Source organism: Salmo trutta, chromosome 18 (assembly GCF_901001165.1).
Source record: "Salmo trutta chromosome 18, fSalTru1.1, whole genome shotgun sequence".
NCBI lineage: Eukaryota > Metazoa > Chordata > Actinopteri > Salmoniformes > Salmonidae > Salmo > Salmo trutta.
The window spans coordinates 41,020,604-41,040,853 of NC_042974.1; the positions used below are offsets into that span (position 1 = coordinate 41,020,604).

At 43.0% G+C, this 20,250-nt stretch overlaps 1 protein-coding gene across 2 annotated transcripts in view; it reads right to left on the bottom strand.

The window, feature by feature from the left end:
* The window catches only part of LOC115153302 (attractin-like protein 1), a 332,646-nt gene that overhangs the window by 54,562 nt on the left and 257,834 nt on the right, over window positions 1-20,250 (bottom strand). The window lies entirely within an intron of this gene.

Genomic DNA, 20,250 nt, shown 5'->3' on the forward strand with positions numbered 1-20,250 from the left:
GAGATCATGTGACAGATCATGTGACACTTAGATTGCACTAATTATGTGACTTCTGAAGGTAATTGGTTGCACCAGATCTTATTTAGGGGCTTCATAGCAAAGGGGGGTGAATACATATGCACGCACTACTTTTCCATTTTTTCTTTTTTTGAATTTTGTTAACTACCGTAATTTCCGGACTATTGAGCGCACCTGAATATAAGTCGCACCCACTGAATTAAATTTTTTATTTATTTTGAACATAAATAAACCGCACATGTCTATAAGCCGCAGGTGCCTACCGGTACATTGAAACAAATGAACTTTACACAGGGTTTAACGAAACACGGCTTGTAACAAAAATAAATAGGCTTTAACGAAACACGGCTTGTAACAAAAATAAATAGGCTTTAATGAAACACGGCTTGTAACAAAAAATAAAAAATGAGCAGTAAGCTTTAGTTGTCTTTTTGCACTGAGTCAATTCCTCACGCTGCTGTTTCCAACGTCTTATCATCGACTCATTAAGACCAAGCTCCTGTGCAGCAGCTCTATTTCCTTTTCCAACAGCCAGATCAATCGCCTTCAACTTGAAAGCTGCATCATATGTATTTCTCCGTGTCTTTGCCATGATGAGGGTGACAAAATGACTACCGTAATCAGAATGATGGGAAGTTTGAGAGCGCTCGATTTAATCTAAACAGTAAACAAAAAAGTTGTTTGACCTTAACCCGTTCGGCAATTTCATTGGTCTAATGAAAGCTTCATGCCGGCAAAAAACTGAGCACGTCACAGAATGTGTTTTTTTGGAGAAAAAAAATTTGAAAGCGGGAAAAATCCATATATTAGCCACGTCATTGTTTAAGCCGCAAGGTTCAAAGCGTGGGAAAAAAGTTGCGGCTTATAGTCCGGAAATTACGGTAATGAAAATGCTATTTTGTTATTTGAAATGGGGAAAAAAGGATTTTATTCTAATGTTAGTGAACACCTTCATGAACACAACACAATGATTATTTTAGGGATAGCATATATGAAATATATTAATTACCTTGCTAGAATTTTGCAGTCAGAAGGGGGGGCCCTCGAGGCCCAGGGGTTCTACTGTTTATAAGTTTATCGACAACGTCGTAGGTACATATCCTAACTGAAAGCCATGGATTACCGGCAACATCCACACTGAGCTAAAGGCTAGAGCTGCCGCTTTCAAGAGCTGGATACTAATCCGGATGCTTATAAGAAATCCAGCTACAAACTATCAAACAGGGAAAGCGTCAATACAGGACTAAGATCGAATCCTACTGCACCGGCTCTGACACTCATCGGATGTGGCAGGGCTTGCAAACTATCACAGATTACAAAGGGAAACCCAGCCAGGAGTTGCTCACATCAACACCATCATCCATGACACCCTGGACACACTCTGACACCCTGGACACACTCCAATTCGCATACCGCCTCAGCAGATCCAAAGATGATGCAATCTCTATTGCACATCACACTTTCCAACCTGGACAAGAGGAACACCTAGGTGAGAATACTGTTCATTGACTACAGCTCATCACTAAACTAAGGACACTGGGATTAAACACTTCCCTCTCCAACTGGATCCTGGACTTCCAGATGGGCCACCCCCAGGTGGTGAGAATAGGCAACAACACATCCGACACGCTGACCTTCAACACAGGGGCCCCTCAGGGGTGTGTGCTTAGTCCCCTCCACAACTCCAACACCATCATTAAGTTTGCAGGCCTGATCACTGACAACGATGAGACATCCTATAGGAAGGTGCCAGTGTGGTGCCAGTACAACAACTTCTCCCTGATTGTGGACTACAGGAAAAGGAGGGCCAAGCACGCTCCCATTCACATTGAAGGGCATGTAGTGGAGCGGGTCGAGAGCTTCAAGTTCCTCAGTGTCCACATCACTAAGGACCTATCATGATCCAAACACACCAACACAGTCGTGAAGAGGGCACGACAATGCCTCTTCCCTCTCAGGTGGCTGAAAAGATTTAGCATAGGCCCTCAGATCCCCCAAAAGTTCTACAGCTACACCATTGAGATCATATTGACTGGCTCCATCACTGCTTGGTATAGTAACTCCTTGGCATCCGACCGCAAGGCTGAAAAGATTTAGCATAGGCCTTCTTATCCCCCCAGAATTATACAGCTGCACCATTGAGAGCGTCTTGACTGGCTGCATCACCGCTTGGTATGGCAACTCCTTGGCATCCGACCGCAAGGCGCTACAGAGGGTAGTGCGTATGGCCCAGTACATCAATGGTGCCAAGTTCCCTGCCATCCAGGACCTCTATACCAGGCGGTGTCAGAGGAAGGCCCTACAAATTGTCAAAATAATCCGGCCACCCAAGTCATAGACTGTTCTCTCTGCTAACTCACAGCAAGCGGTACTGGAGTCCCAAGTCTGGGACCAAAAGGCTCCTGAACAGCTTCTATCCACAAGCCATAAGACTGCTGAACAGTTAATGAAATGGCTACCTGGACTATTTGCATTGACCCCCTTTTATTTTCACTGACTCTCTTGACTTGACTCTATGCACACTCACTGGACTCTACCCACAAACTCACACATACTACACTGACACTCCAACACACACATATACACACACTACATATGCTCACACACACAAAAAGCACACACACATTAACGCCACACACTGTTGCTACTCTGTTTATTAACTATCATGACTGCCTAATCACTATTACCCCTACCCTACCTACATGTACATATTACCTCAATCACCTCAACTACCTTGTTCCCCCAGCTAGTTGACTCTGTACCGGTACTCTTTGCATATAGCCTCGTTATTGTTATTTTATTGTGGTAGATATTTACTTTTTTTGTGCTAATTTTCATACTTTTTAACTCTGCATGGTTGGGAAATTGCTCATAAGTAGGCATTTAATGGTTAAAGTCTACACCTGTTGTATTCGGCGCATGTGACAAATAAAATCAAATTGTATTTGACGTGAGTCAATGTCAACCTGCCCAGCCTCACTACACAATGACAGAGCCTATTGACTTTTCCTCTTATCACAAAGACAGTGTCAATTACACAGCCATTAGCAGAATGACATGTTGTTGTCCTTGTGTTAATAGGTGATTCTGTATGACACTGGCTGCATTGTCAGAACAGTCCACATATTCCATTTTATCACTCTCTCTACATCCGCTAACAACGGAACAGCAGTACATCTGGTACCCAGCCCAGGCCGGCGGTGTGGCGGTGTAAATCAGATCTGTTCTGTCCTGTTCTCGCCTCAAACACAAAGCCAAGCGTTATGAAAATAATCTATCCAATGTTTCAGACTTAATGTGACCGTTTGATGGGTCAGCTAAATCGGAGACAGCCGGAGAAGAGACAGGCTAACCATTACACTCCGGAGGAGGAGTGAGGGAAGGGAGGGATATGTGAGGAAATGCAGAGGGTATGGGGGATGGATGGGTCGGCTCGTCTTACACGTCTCACTGATCCTCTCAGAGCCTCTCCCTGGCTGACTTGTAGGTTGACTGTAGAGGAGCTTGTAAAGCAGGGGTGAACAGGGTGCAGGTCCTCCAGAGAAGGCAGTGGACTGAAGGCGTTATTTATGGACGTTTCATGTGAGCCCTTTATGGGGCATGGATCTGGGAGGCATTTTAGAGTAAAGGAGGAAACGTGTTTGAAATGCAGTACTGTGACAGGCTGGGGAATAAATATCCAGATATTCAGACCCAAAACATAGCATAATATAACACGGCAGGCTTACCACAGTTAGATGGAAGGCCTGTGAACTGGTGACTGAAATATTGAGGGAAATACTTAATTCCGTCCACAAGGATAACACTAGGTACATTTAAAAGAAAATATTCCACAACGGCCAAGAACAAACTCTGCATTTATTGTTCTTACAGCATTTCTCCCTTTGAAAGAAGACGCTCAACAGAGGAGCTTACAACTCAGAAGTTTACGTTGGGACAAGCAACGTTTCTTCAACAAGGAAAAACGTCCCCACCTGCTGTTTCCAACTAAACAAACTGCTATGGGGTGAGAGAGGGAGAGAGACAGAGCAGTAAGACAGGTTTCTACCAAAAACGGAAAGCAGAATACCATCCAGGAAGATTTATCACTGCTGAATTGTCCCCATTTCCCACCAGTACACAGTGTTTGGGCAGCTGAGATTGATATAATATAATGGCGCCGGAGGGGATGGCTGCCGTTTTACGGGCTCCTAACCAACTGTGCTATTTTGTTAGTTTTTTTCGCATTGTTTGTAACTCATTTTGTACATAATGTTGCTGCTACCGTCTCTTATGACCAAAAAGAGCTTCTGGACATCAGAACAGGGATTATTCACCTTGAAATGGACAAAGATTTTTTTCTTTAATGAGTCTGATGCAAAGAATGTACTGCTTTGTGAAGACAAGGCCCAAATCCCCATCATCAGCATGAAGAAAAGATGGAGAAAAAGGGGGAGGAGGGCGGGGTGCCATGTAAGAATTAGCTGACGAGTAGCTAAACCACCACTACCCTCCATATTTTTGGCCAATGTGCAATCATTGGAAAACAAACTGGACGATCTAAGATTAAGACTATCCTACCAACGGGACATTAAAAACTGTAATATCTTATGTTTCACCGAGACGTGGCTGAACAACGACACAGATAATATAGAGGTGGCTGGCTTCTGGTAAGACGAGGGGCGGGGTGTGTGTCTATTTGTCAATAACTGCTAGTGCGCGATGTCAAATATTAAAGAGGTCTCAAGGTTCTGCTCCCCTGAGATAGAATACCTCATGATAAGTGTAGACCACACTATCTACCAAGAGAGTTCTCATCTATATTATTCGTAGCCGTCTATTTACCACCACAAAGCGATGCTGGCACTAAGACCACACTCAATGAGCTGTATAAGGTGTCATGACGTTGTATTGATTAATGTGACGATTGCTGTTTATCAAATCATTAACTGTTTATAATTACGTGATTAAATGAATCAGGTAATCATTAACTCAGTAACTTGGGGCACCATGGGAAAGTTTGTTTTTATTGAGTTTCCATTTCCCAAATGAACTCAAAGAATATCAGAATATTGATTTTACAACAGTCACTAATGAATTAATTTCCTCTACAGTCTCATCCTGAACGTCTCATAATCTGGGATTCTGCACAAACCCAAGTCCCATTTAATGAGTCCGTACCACACCAATTGAGTAGATTATTTATTTACTTAGCCCTAAGACCATGCCTCAGGCCCTAGGACCATGCCCTAGGACCATGCCTCAGGACTACCTGGCTTGATGACTCCTTGCTGTCCCCAGTTCAACTGGCCGTGCTGCTGCTCCAGTTCCAACTGTTCTGCCTGCAGCTATGGGACCCTGACCTGTTCACCGGACGTGCTACCTGTCTCAGACCTGTTGTCCCAGACCTGCTGGAACCCTGACCTATTCACCGGACGTGCTACCTGTCCCAGACCTGCTGTTTTCAACTCTCTAGAGACAGCAGGAGCGGTAGAGATACTCTCAAAGATCGGCTATGAAAAAGCCAACTGACACTTATTCTTGTGTTGCTGACTTGTTGCACCCTCGACAACTACTATGATTATTGTTATTTGACAATGCTGGTCATTTATGAACATTTGAACATCTAGGCCATGTGCTGTTATAATCTCCACCCGGCACAGCCAGAAGAGGACTGGCCACCCCTCATAGCCTGGTTCCTCTCTAGGTTTCTTCCTAGGTTTTGGCCTTTCTAGGGAGTTTTTCCTAGTCACCGTGCTTCTACACCTGCATTGCTTGCTGTTTGGGGTTTTAGGCTGGGTTTCTGTACAGCACTTTGAGATATCAGCTGATGTAAGAAGGGCTATATAAATACATTTGATTTGACTTACAGGCTAAAATGATAATATAAGATACACATACAAAAACACACAGTCTAGGCCATTGATTAGAACTTAGTACATTGAAACAGTATGACACGTGACACAAAATGGGGATTTAAAAAGAGAGAAAAAGAGAGAGTGCACGAGAGAAAAGCCCACTTAAATTTGTAAACTATGCTTAGTTTAGCCCTAACACCTTGCCCCGAACTGCCGCTCTTATGGTTCAGAATATAATGATGTAATTACTTGTCGAAGGTCTCCGATGGGGTGTCTCTTTGCGGACCGGGTTTGCCTTCTCCTCTGATGACGGCACGTCTTTGGTTACCGGGTGTAACTCTCTGATTGTCCACACGATGTCAGTGTCCTTTCTCTTAGTGGTCTGTTTCCTCGCCCTTGTTCTGAAAGGGGGTCTTCTGAGTACAGTCAGCCATGTAGCCAATGACGGACTGGCCATCTGGAGCACCGGGAGTTTTGACAATTGGGTCTGATGCAACGCAAAATATAAATAACCCCCCGCTTAAATAAAAATAACCAAGTGCCGTGTGTCTGACTGGCCCAGGTGAGTGAGCTGCTGGCCCACTGCCACTGCGGTTGGGTATTAAATCTGTCAGCCTCTCTCTCCCAGCCAATTACTTTTGGTCCAGTCCATTCTAACTTTACCTGGGACCCGCACCTTTCCCATCTCTGTTAAGTGGTGACATTTGAATAAATAGTGGAGTGGAGCAAGATGGACAAACAAAAAGACAAAAAAACATAAAGGTGGTGCTGAAAAGCGAAGAGAGAAGAGGTTGAAGACCCTTGAGGCTGATGCAGCCATATTGTTTTAAATAACAAATTATTCATTTGGCGCCGTTACGTCAATCATCTCAGCCTAGTGAGCCTGAAGGCACTGGCAGCAGAGAGGAGAGAGAGCAGAGAGCAGCCCATTGAGCCCAGCGATACCAGTTCAACTGTTAGTCAAGGTTTTGCAGCTGAAGCAGTAAGATAGAAGACAATAGGGATAAGATAAGCAATGTTTGGGTTTGGCTAGCTGGCTATTTAGCTATATCGTGCCTTTTGTTGAAACAAGCGCTCGTCAATGACATTTTTTGTGAACCGACCAATCACAGCCTGGATGGGGCGGGACATTAAAAAAAGGTTGACATGCTACAGCAAACTTTTGAAATGTTGAACTCATTGTTATGCATGAATGGTTATGATTATTGACAAGTTAGTACTTAGCATTAACAAATTAGAGACTAACCACCAATGTAGACCATTTTTCTTTCACAAGGATTTAATGACGGAACAAAACTTACACAAATGATAAATGTTGGTTGTGTATTTCTTAAAACTGCTGTATTGTCCAATTGGAATTAATATTATGCTAGTTGTATATAGTATACTATTATATGAAATTATATGAATATACTAACATTACATAATGAATATATTAATATTATACTAACATTATACTATTATAGTAACATTATACTTTTTATTTGATGTTATAATATTATACTAATATATTAATTTATACTAATTACTCATCCAGGTTGAGGATAGTGCATCTGCAGTGGACAGATGAAGATTGCGCCAAAGCCAGAATGCCACTGTCACCCCAATTGTTTATATTTTAAGAGGCCAAAGTCAGGGGACCTAGATATGTTTTTTAGTTTCCACCCCCAACAAAAGGGAAAAGTCTGTGGTGCAGAAGGTTTTCTTTTGTGATGGGACCAACAGGAAGTGGCTGTCATACAAGTGGCTGTCATACAAAACAACCGTGCTTTATTCTGCTTCATTTGAATGGCATTTGCAAAGCCCACAGAGAACAGCCCATTCATGAATGGAATGGCAGACTGAAACATATCCATCAGAGAGTGGAAGAGCATTATGCATATAGGTTATGCTGAGGCCTCCTTTCTAAGGTCCACCAAAGTTAACATTGAGAGCCTGTTCATCGGCTTTCAGATGTCTGCTCATTGAGAGCAAGTGCGCAGAAGAAGGCAAGTGCTAGAGCGCATTATAGATGTTGTTAAAGTCATAGGCAAGAGAGGTCTGAGCTACAGAGGCATGCAGTCTGAAGCAGCTTATACCCTAGATGACAGCAGCATTGACCATGGCAACCTTTTAGAGATGATCATTCTGCTGGGAAAGTACGACCTGTGTATGAAAGAATATCTCACTGCCTGCATAGAGAAAAGCAAAAAACTGCTTGAGTCTGGGTCAAGAGGGGGCAGAGGCTCTCTAATCACTCTATTATCAATAACGTCATTACCACCATCCAACACACACTGCAGGCCACCATAGCAAGTGAAATCCAGGAAGCTGGTTTGTTCTCAGTCCAGATTTACACTACGCAGGACATTACAACACCAAATCAATGCTCTGTCATAGTCAGATATGTGACGTACATCATCCATGAGAGGCTTGTGGCTGTGGTGAAATGCGAGGCATCCACTGGACAATACTTTCTCCAGGTACGGAGTGAAGTACTGGAAAACATGAAGCTTGACATCAGCAAGTGCATTGGCAATTCCACTGATGGAGCCTCCAGTAAGGCCAGTATAAAGGCTTCTCTGCCCTGCTCTCTGCAAAGTCCACCAATCAAGTGCATGTGTGGTGCTATGCACACATTTTGAACCTTGTTTGGGCAGACATAACAGAGAGTGTCTTGGCAAGTGGGTCACTTTTTTCTCTCATTAACAACTTAGCTATGTTCTTCCGTTAATCCTACCAGAGGATTAACATTTGGGAGAAGGAGAGCAAGGACCGAAGACACAGAAGTCTTGCTCCAATTGGAGAGACAAGCTGGTGGGCTAAAGACAGTGCCTTAAAGAAGGTCTTTGGAGCTTTTGGAAATCCAGATGAGGGTCTGTATGTTGATGTCCTTCTCACTCTTTCAACCATACAAGATCAGAAAAACATCAACACTACTGCATGGGTCAAGGCACAAGGATACATTCAGGGGTTGCTGAAGGAGCTCAGACATTTCTCTGAATATTTCAGGTCACCTCACCAGTCTCAAAATATCTTCAAACAAGTGGAATGGACATTCTGTCTGCACATCGTGTGTTTGTGTCTATAGAGGAGCAGCTGAAAGGAATGGAAAGAGATTTAGAAAAGTCAAGGCAGCTGCAGACACATTTGTTCAGTGGAAGTTGCAGGAATGGGATGAGGAAACAGAGCTGGAGTTAGAGACCACTCAGCCAACGAAAACGGCTTGAAAGAAGAAAACTATGGCACAAGATGAGACTTTTACTGGGGCAGAGTGCATACAGGATTGGTGTCCATAATCAAATTCTGGATACAGTTATAGATAGCATCCATCGGCGATTTCTGAGTAATGGCACATTGTATGCCGACATGGCTCTTCTGGACCCTAAAAACTTTAGTCAGCTACCATCCAGTGCCAGTGGCCTTCCACAGACAGCGCTTCAAGAACTAAGCAAATGTTTGATCAAATTTGACAGCAGAGCAACGGTGGCCAATTTACAGAGTGAGCTCATGAGAGATGTCTCTGTAGGATTGTGGTCCACGGTAAACTGGCTTTAACAGGCCAGTCATGACAAAGGCCATAAGCAAACAAGAAAATACTAATCCAGAAGCGGCACTCCTACTGGCCGGGGACTTTAATGCAGGCAAACTTAAATCCGTTTTACCTAATTTCTACCATCATGTCACATGTGCAACCAGAAGAAAACCAACTCTATACCACCTTTACTACACACACAGAGACACATACAAAGCTCTCCCTCGCCCTCCATTTGGCAAATCTGACCATAATTCTTTCCTCCTGATTCCCGCTTACAAGCAAAAACTAAGCAGGAAGTACCAGTGACTCGCTCAATATGGAAGTGGTGAGATGACGCGGATGCTACACTACAGGACTGTTTTGCTAGCACAGACTGGAATATGTTCCGGGATTCATCCAATGGCATTGAGGAGTATAACACCTCAGTCACCCACTTCCTCAATAAGTCCCGCTTCTTGCCGCTTTCAAGGAGCGGGACACTAATCCAGATGCTTATAAGAAATCCTGCTATGCCCTCAAACGAACCATCAAACAGGCAAAGTGTCAATACAGGACTAAGGTTGAATCCTACTACACGGGCTCTGATGCTCGTCAGATGTGGAAGGGCTTGAAAAATATTACGGACTACAAAGGGAAACCCAGCTGCGAGATACCCAGTGACGCGAGCCTACCAGATGAGCAAAATGCCCTTTATGTTCACTTCGAGGCATGCAATACTGAAGCATGGATGAGAACACCAGCTGTTCCAGACAACTGTGTGATCACCCTCTCCATAGCCGATGTGAGCAAGACCTTTAACTTCTTACATCTACACGTTCCGCTAGCGGAACGTCTGCTCCAATATCCAATGATGGGCGGGGCGCGAAATTCAAACTCCTCTAAATCCGAAAACTTACACTTTTCAAACATATGACTATGTTACAGCTATTTAAAGACAAGACTCTCCTTTATCTAACCAAACTGTCCGATTTCAAAAAGGCTTTACAGCGAAAGCAAAACATTAGATTATGTCAGCAGAGTACCCAGCCAGGAATAATCACACAGCCATTTTTCAAGCTAGCATATCATGTCACATAAACCCAAACCATATCTAAATGCAGCACTAACCTTTGATGATCTTCATCAGATGACACACCTAGGACATTGTGTTATACAATACATGCATGTCTGTTCAATCAAGTTCATATTTATATCAAAAACCAGCTTTTTACATTAGCATGTGACGTTCAGAACTAGCATTCCCACCGAACACTTCCGGTGATTTTACTAAATTACTCACGATAAACGTTCACAAAAAGCATAACAATTATTTTAAGAATTATAGATACAGAACTCCTCTATGCACTCGATATGTCCGATTTTAAAATAGCTTTTCGGATGAAGCACATTTTGCAATAATGTAAGTACATAGCCCGGCGTTACAGGGCTAGCTATTTAGACACCCACCCAGTGTAGCCTTCACCAAAATCACATTTCCTATAAGAAAAATGTTCTTACCTTGCTTGTTCTTCATCAGAATACACTGCCAGGACTTCTACTTCAATAACAAATGTAGGTTTGGTCCCAAATAATCCATCGTTATATCCAAACAGCGACGTTTTGTTCGTGCGTTCTAGACACTATCCCAACGCTAAATCTCGGCCACGAGCATGACGCAAAATATGACAAAAAATTTCGAAATATTCCATTACCGTACTTCGAAGCATGTCAACCGCTGTTTAAAACCAATATTTATGCAATTTATCTCGTAGAGAAGCGATAATATTCCGACCGGGAATCTGCCTGTCTGTAAACTGAGGAAAAAACCAAAAGCCGGGGGCGGGGCGTGTCACGCGCCTAAGGCTTAGTCCATTGACTGACCACTCAGCATTTGCTCTCGTGTGCTTCAGCCAGGGCTTTGAATGACATCATTCCTGTTTTTCCCGGGCTGTGAGACTCCATTGTTGACGTGAGAATTGTCACGTAAGAGCAGAGATCCTTTGTAAACGACAGAGATAATAAAGAAGGGCAAGAAATGTTCAGACAGGGTACTTCCTGAACAGAAGCATCTCAGGTTTTTGCCTGCCATAGGAGTTCTGTTATACTCACAGACACCATTCAAACAGTTTCAGAAACTTTGGAGTGTTTTCTCTCCAAAGCTAATAATTATATGCATATTCCAGTTTCTGGGCAGGACTAATAATCAGATTAAATCGGGTACGTTTTTTATCCAGCCGTGAAATTACTGCCCCCTAGATGTAACAGGTTAAACAGGTCAACATTCACAAAGCCGCGGGGCCAAACGGATTACCAGGACGTGTACCTAAAGCATGTGCGGACCAACTGGCAAGTGTCTTCACTAACATTTTCAACCTCTCCCTGACCGAGTCTGTAATACTTACATGTTTCAAACAGACCACCATAGTAAAGGCGGGCCCAAGAAAGCAAAGGTAACCTGACTAAATGATTATCGCCCCGTAGCACTCACGTCAGTAGCCATGAAATGCTTTGAAAGGCTGGTCATGGCTCACATCAACACCATCATGCCAGAAACCCTAGACCCACTCCAATTCACATACCACCCCAACAGATACACAGATGACACAATCTCAATCACACCCCACTCTGCCCTTTCCTACCTGGACAAAAGGTACACCTATGTGAGAATGCTGTTCATTGACTACAGCTCACCGTTCAACACCATAGTGCCCTGAAAGCACATCACTAAGCTAAGGACCCTGGGACTAAACACCTCCCTCTGCAACTGGATCCTAGACTTCCTGACGAGCCGCGCCCGGTTGGTGAGGGTAGGAAATAACACATCTACCACGCTGATCCTCAACACTGGGGGCCCCTCAGGGGACTGTGCTTAATCCCCTCCTGTACTTCCTGGCCAAGCATGACTCCAACACCATCATTAAGTTTGCTGACGACACAACAGTGGTAGGCCTGATCACAGACAACGATGAGACAGCCTATAGGGAGGAGGTCAGAGATCTGGCAGTGTGGTGCCAGGGCATCAACCTCTCCCTCAATGTGAGCAAGATAAAGTAGGTGATCGTGGACTATAGGAAAAGGAGGGCCGAACTGGCCCCCATTAACACTAACGGGGCTGGACCGGGTCGAGAGTTTCAAGTACCTAGGTGTCCACATCACCAACTATCATGGTCCAAACACACCAAGACAGTTGTGAAGAGGGCACGACATCACCTTTTCCCCCTCAGGAAACTGAAAAGATTTGGCATGGGTCCCCAGATCCTCAAAAAGTTTTACAGCTGCACCATCGAGAGCATCCTGACCGGTTGCATCACCGCCTGGTATGGCAACTGCTCGGCATCTGACCGTAAGTGCTGCATCAGATGACCGTGCCTCCACAATCACCCGACCTCAACCCAATTGAGATGGTTCGGGATGAGTTGGACCGCAGAAAGAAGGAAAAGCAGCCAACAAGTGCTCAGCATATGTGGAAACTGAACTCCTTCAAGACTGTTGGAAAAGCATTCCAGGTGAAGCTGGTTGAGAGAATGTCAAAAGTGTGCAAAGCTGTCATCAAGGTAAAGGGTGTCTACTTTGTAGAATCTCAAATATAAAACAACACTTTTTTGGTTACTATATGATTCCATGTGTTATTTCATAGTTTTGATGTGTTCACTACTATTCTACAATGTAGAAAATAGTACAAATAAAGCAAAAAACCTTCAATGAGTAGGTGTGTCCAAACTTTGACTGGTACTGTATAAAAAATAAAAATAACACTTAACTCTCACATTAGGGGGTGAGTGGGACCAAAACAGGATAGGCTAAACAGTGCTATATAAACAATAACATTTCACCCATCATTGTAATTCGCAATGTCTAATCTTCTGATGGAAAAGACATTGGCAGGATATTCAAACACAGTTCTGGCCTGTATTTGGCCACTTGGGCGGCTGACGCAACAGTTCTGGATTCTTAGACAGGGAGCTTGCTTGCCAAGAACAGTTCGGACTCTTTTGGGGTGTAAAACATACATGTTGATCCCTCGACTGTCACCTTGGACCGGGCTGGGAAGAGGAATCCATATCGGATGCTGGCCGCCCTGCATTAATTGTGCACCTCATCATACTCTTTCCGTTGGTTCCTTACCTCTAAAGTTAGATCTGGGTAGAAAGACACCCTGTCGCCGTTGTAGTTAAGGGGGAACTGTTGACTTGCCAGCTTGTGGATGAGATCCCAGGTATCAGGGTAGTGCAGCTGTGCAATGAATGGCCTTGGTGGCGCTCCCTTGGCCGGCTTCGTTGCGTGTGATCTATGTGCGCGGCCGATCAGGAAGGGCGTTTTGAAGTGTTACATCCCCAGCAGTGCCGATACAAATTCAGTGGGTCTCCCTTTCTCAGAATGCAATTCGAGCACTTCCAGTCGGGCTTTCATGGTTTTGTTGTCATTTTGAAATTTTTTCACTGTTTCTCAATGTCCTGTAGCCTGGCCTCATGATCGATTGTCGTCTGCTCGACCTCATGCACCCTGCCCTTGATTGCCTTCTCAGTTTCTGTCAAAGTCCCAATACTCTTTGAGATATCAGCCAACCTTGTGTCCACCTTTGTGTGTTTATAGTGGACAGTAGGTCACTCGGAGTGGGTTCTGTGGGGAGCTCTTGGGAGCTAGCATCTTCAGCTTACTCCTTGTGGGTCAGCGATGTTGGCATTGGTCTGTTGTCTGTCTCATCCAAATTATCTTGTTTAGCGCCCCCTATTTTTGTGCCTTTTCCTCGTCAGACAATGTTTGAAATCATAGGTTGTGAGAGATTAAGAGCAATATGAATTTGTTTAAAAATTGAGCAGAGCTCTAACAATCCATGTATATTCCATAGCACGCTCTCTAACACCCCCCCACCATGTCTTAATTTCAACCACAAAAATATAGACTCTTAGCTTTCATTTGACACCCAATTTGACATGCTCTTATGAACTTCACATGTTGGTGCTCATGGGTCATTTTATATGGAAAGGATCATAGCTATGAAGCCTCTCTCACACAACATTGGTGTTTAAACCACCACACCCACACACCGCCACCCAGCAAATGAAATCTAAAATATTTGTTTAATACATTTTTGGTTACTATTATTGTACAACGTAGAAAATAGTACAAATAAAAAACCCTTGAATGAGTGGGTGTGTCCAAACTTTTGACTGGTACTGTATGTACAATTAATAATTGACAATGATGGAAGGTGTGTGTTTGTGTGTGTGTGTGTGTGTGTGTGTGTAAATGTGTGTTTTTGTGGGTGTTTTCATGTATTTCTACGTGTAGCTCCAGATGTAGGTTTATTCCATCTGTGTTCTCTCTCTGATGAGATCATTGGCTTTGTGGGTGCTGATAAAACACACAAGTAAAAGGCTCCAAACACAGCCCATTTCTCCCAGGTGTCATAAATATTCTTTATCTCCTCGCTGCTCCTTTCATTACCCTCCGCCCCAGCGCATTAAATCCCCAAGATTGGAAAATAAATACAGCGCATTAAAACATTAGATATGAAAATTGATTCATTTCTCCCCTTTAAATAGCATTATGAAAACCCCCAGCGCCATATATCACTCTGGGATGGAAGGCGAGATGTGTCCGGGCATCTTACAGATGCTCGTTCCTGTAGGCTCATCAGCTTTACGACGTTACGTGGATGTTATGGATCTTGTATGTACGTGATTGATGCTGATGAGTTACCTCTTGTTTTATTCTGTGGCCCAGTCATTTGGAGCACCGTGATTAGATTTAGAGGAGGAGGGGGGGAAAGTGCTGTGTGATCTACCTGGGTAGTTCACTGGTTATGGTTATTATAGGCTCAAGACTGGGGTCTTTTACCCTTAAAATAAAACTGGTTGTCTTTTTGCGTATGTCGTTCCACTCTTGACAACGCTTGTGTGGCGTGCTACTAGGGTGCACCCCCCTATCTACATCGACGGGACCGCAGTGGAGAAGGTGGAAAGCTTCAAGTTCCTTGGCATACACATCACTGACAAACTGAAATGGACCAACCACACAGACAGTGTGGTGAAGAAGGTGCAACAGAGCCTATTCAACCTCAGGAGGCTTTAGAAATTTGGTTTGTCACCTAAAACACTCACAAATCTTTACAGATGCACAATTGAAAGCATCCTGTCGGGCTATATCACCGCCTGCTACGACAACTGCACCTCCCGCAACAGCAAGGCTCTCCAGAGGGTAGTGCGGTCTGCCCAACGCATTACCGGGGAAAACTACCCGCCCTCCAGGACATCTATAGCACCCGTTGTCGCAGAAAGGCCAAAAAGATCATCAAGGACATCAACCACCTGAGCCACTGCCTGTTCACCCCGCTATCATCCAGAAGGCGAGGTCAGTACAGGTGCATCAATGCTCAGACCGAGAGACTGAAAAACAGCTTCCATCTCAAGACCATCTGACTGTTAAACAGCCATCACTATCACATTAGAGAATGCTGCCTAAAGGCATAGACTAGGAATCACTGGCCACTTTAAAGAATGGAACACTACTCACTTTAATAATGTTTACATATCTGCCATTACTCATCTCATATATATATATATATATATATATATATATATATATATATATATATATATATACTGTATTCTATACTATTCTATGGTATCTTAGTCACTTAATGTTTACATATCTGGCATTCCTCATCTCATGTGTATATACGGTTTTCTATACTATTCTACGGTATCTCATTCACTTAATAATGTTTACATATCTGGCATTACTCATCTCATATGTATATACAGCTGGAAGATGACATACACCTTAACCAAATACATTTAAACTATTTTTTTCACAATTTATGACATTTAATCCTCATAAAAATTCCCTGTTTTAGGTCAGTTAGGATCACCACTTTATTTTAAGAATGTGAAATGCCAGAATAATAGTAGAGAGAATGATTTATTTCAGCTTTTATTTCTTTCATCACATTCCCAGTGGGTCAGAAGTTTACATACACACAATTAGTATTTGGTTGCATTACCTTTAAATTGTTTAACATGGGTCAAACGTTTTGGGTAGCCTTCCACAAGAGTCCCACAATAAGTTGGGTGAAGTTTGACCCATTCCTCCTGACAGAGCTGGTGTAACTGAGTCAGGTTTGTAGGTTTCCTTGCTCACACACACCTTTTCAGTTCTGCCCACAAATTTTCTATGGGATTGAGGTCAGGGCTTTGTGATGGCCACTCCAATACCTTGACTTTGTTGTCCTTAAGCCATTTTGCCACAACTTTGGAAGTATGCTTGGGGTCATTGTCCATTTGGAAGACCCATTTGCGACCAAGCTTTAACTTCCTGACTGATGTCTTGAGATGTTGCTTCAATATATCCACATTATTTCCCTCCCTCATGATGCCATCTATTTTGTCCATCTATTTTGTGAAGTGCACCAGTCCCTCCTGCAGCAAAGCACACCCACAACATAATGCTGCCACCCTCGTGCTTCACGTTTGGGATGGTGTTCTTTGGCTTGCAAGCGTCCCCCTTTTTCTTCCAAACATAATGATGGTCATTATGGCCAAACAGTCCTATTTTTGTTTCATCAGACCAGAGGACATTTCTCCAAAAAGTATGATCTTTGTCCCCATGTACAGTTGCAAACCGTAGTCTCGCTTTTTTTATGGCGGGTTTAGAGCAGTGTCTTCTTCCTTGCTCAGCGGCCTTTCAGCTTATGTCGACATAGGACTCGTTTTACTGTGGATATAGATACTTTTGTACCTGTTTCCTCCAGCATCTTCACAAGGTCCTTTGCTGTTGTTCTGGGATTGATTTGTACTTTTCGCACCAAAGTACGTTCATCTCTAGGAGACACAACGCGTCTCCTTCCTGAGTGGTATGACGGCTGCGTGGTCCCATGGTGTTTATACTTCCGTACTATTGTTTGTACAGATGAACGTGGTACCTTCAGGTATTTGGAAATTGCTCCCAAGGATGAACCAGGCTTGTGGAGGTCTACAATTTCTGGCTGATTTCTTTTGATTTTCCCATGATGTCAAGCAAAGAGGCACTGAGTTTGAAGGTAGGCCTTGAAATACATCCACAGGTACACCTCCAATTGACTCAAATAGCCTATCAGAAGCTTTTAAAGCCATGACATCATTTTCTGGAATTTTCCAAGCTGTTTAAAGGCATAGTCAACTTAGTGTATGTAAACTTCTGACCCTCTGGAATTGTGATATAGTGAATTACAAGTGAAATAATTTGTCTGTAAAACAATTGTTGGAAAAATTACTTGTGTCATGCACAAAGTAGATGTCCTAACCGACTTGCCAAAACTATAGTTCGTTAACACGAAATTTGTGGAGTGGTTGTAAAACGAGTTTTAATGACTCCAACCTAAGTGTATGTAAACTTCAGACTTCAAAGGTACTGTTTTCTATACTATTCTACTGCATCTTAGTCCGTTCTGCTCTGACATCGCTCGTCCATATGTATATAGTCTTAATTCATTCCTACTTGGATATGTGTGTATTAAGTATATGTTGTGTAATTGGTTAGATATCACTTATTAGATATTACTGCACTGTCGTAGCTAGAAGCACAAGCATTTCGCTACACCCGCAATAACATCTGCTAATCACGTGTATGTGACCAATACAATTTGATTTGATTTGTTTTTACTGAGTAAGTGCAGGAACTCAACTCAGCTGTTTTATTCTGTGTGGTATTTGTGTACCACTTCCATTTCCATGCCGTTCACTCCAGTTCAGAGACAATGAACAGGATCCAGGTGTGGTGTTTGTGTGTGTGTGTTTGTGTATGTGTAAGGGCTGTGGGTGTTTTAGTAAGCTACTTGTCAGGTCCACTCTGGTGTGGTCTAACAGGCCGGTTTTACAGCAGTCTGGGGACTAGAGAGCCCTCAGGTCACTGATGAATAATAACTGCTCCAGACATCCTTTATCAACAGCAGGGGAGGGTAGGGGAGAAATGATTGGAGCCCAGGACCTATTTTAATCACCTTTGGCCTCAGGCTACACACCTACGCAATGAATCTCTCCACTTTGATGTACCTGGATCACAGGGCAAGGCGTCTCCTCAATACTACAGACCCAGGCCAAGGCAAAATACCCACTGGATGTTCGATTTGGTTTGATTGTCTTCTGATGATACCACTATCGTCTGTCTTTATAATGACATGCCATATTACTTAACCTTACTCGTTCATAGTCTCTACTTTAGATCGCTTGTCTTCCATAGACCACTCTGATGACATTAGGAAATAACTTATATTTGTTATATTTTTCATTGCATACTTGTCTGATTTTCTGCAACCATTTAGAGACAATTTGCATGCACATAGATGATTTTAAACCAATAAATATGTTAGTAATTCATTTCTCCAATGACCTCTGTCTTGTTGATCTTAACCAGATGCCGGTTTTGAAACAGAAATGGTGTACTGTATTTCTCTGAGTAAATAACAGACGGTCGCTCGTTTGCCTGACTTTTACCAGATGTCAATAATTGCAGCTGGTTCTTTGAAGATTCTCAGGAAAGCAATATCTTGAAACGCTGCGTTTGAAGAGAACCATCAGAAACACTCTTAAGTTCATCTCGCATGTTCTGAATAGCATAATTCAGAACAGTGTGTGAAATACAGTTTTACCAGCACCTAGAAGCTGTGTGAAAAACCTAATCTCCACTTAGCGCACATTAGCTAACTGCTCCACTCATGGTCATTGAGAAAGGGCTTAAGCCACTGTGTTATCCATCTGTTCAGAGGACAGGTAAGGCAACATGTGCCAACCTCCTCACGTGTATGTCCATTAAATACAAACACAACACTGCATTCAAATAAATTACACTTATCAATCCGGTTATTTTTTTATATGCTGTGTGTACCCTTCCTGCAGCCCTGTCTCTAATTTTTGGGATTCCACGCTTTTCGTTGCTAGTAAAATGGAATCAGCATATCAAAATGCAGAGTAAACATTTGAAAAGCCCTCCTGTGCACCTTTTCCAAATGGCTTTGGCCAAAATACACCTGTACATAAAAACACAGGTCCAGAACTTGCTTTTACACAGTAACTGTGTAACTGATGTATGAAATCCTATTATGAATCCACTTATTTTCCCGCAAGTACACTATTGTACACAATTTTCTTATTTACTATGCAATTATGCTAAATAGTCTCTGTGGAGCAACACCAGATGTTACTTAATTAACCTTTACGTGAAGATACCGTTCCATTTCAATGTTTTTCACCTTCAGGAGCTCAAAACGGGAGAAACAGGAAAATAACAAAAAAATCTATTTTGGGTTGGACACCGATGAATGCTGTAGAGTTAGCTGTGGGGGAAAACACTCCTCTAAGGGCTTACTGCTAACATAGGTTATGTGCCCATGCAGTATAATACTACCATCTACTATATTAATAGGTATACCAGGAATAATGCATTATCAGAGCATACTTTGCCCCCCCTGACACTCACTATCAATTCCATTAAAGCCGGATGTGGACTGGCCGGCAGGCGGCAGCTGTTACAGAGATTTGTGGTAGAGCCGGTAAATCTTTTATGAAGCAAAGACCTGGAAAACACACAAAACCACTTAGGATTTTCAGAGGTAGATTATCAGATCATACGCAATACCCATAGAGGGAGTGTGGGAACACAATTCAGGAAGTCATATATAGGAGGCAAACTAGTTATACCCTTTTCATACTACTGAGACTAGCCGAGCCAAGATTAGCCGAGCTGTACTGCGGTGGCTTGGTTATGAATCCACCATAGTTGCTGGAACGGTGCTAAAAAGGATAAAATGAAAGGACCTAACCCATGTTATTGGGGACACAGCAAGAAAAGGAATTGGTTTTCAGAATGTCCATATTTCTTAACAAACTAGCTTTTCTGGATATGGCCACGCTAAACTCTGGA